Source organism: Marmota marmota, unplaced genomic scaffold, assembly GCF_001458135.2.
Source record: "Marmota marmota marmota unplaced genomic scaffold, marMar, whole genome shotgun sequence".
NCBI lineage: Eukaryota > Metazoa > Chordata > Mammalia > Rodentia > Sciuridae > Marmota > Marmota marmota.
This window is the reverse complement of record NW_025999900.1, coordinates 68,971,846-68,972,155: the sequence shown is the minus strand read 5'-3', so window position 1 is coordinate 68,972,155 and position 310 is coordinate 68,971,846.

Sequence of the window (310 nt, the reverse complement as noted above, 5' to 3'; positions counted from 1 at the left end):
CTGCTGTCAGCTCCTGTCCCCTCCCAGGCCTCCCCGTGACGTCAGGGCGCCTTCCCATCTTGGCGGCTCTGTGCCCCACCCCAGCAGTCCCCCCCACATGTGCTCACTGCTACATTCAGGCCTAGGTGACTCCGCACTCACTAAGGGCCACACCTGGGCTCCTGTGTGGCCCACCCCAGCCCAGGGCCTGACAGGTGGTGGACGCACGCAGCACCTGGGTCCAGGTGGAGGGCAGCCGTGCAGGTCTAGGGCAGGGTTGTCTGCCTTAGCCATCTTTCCTGCACCCATCCAGGGGATGTCACCACCCCTT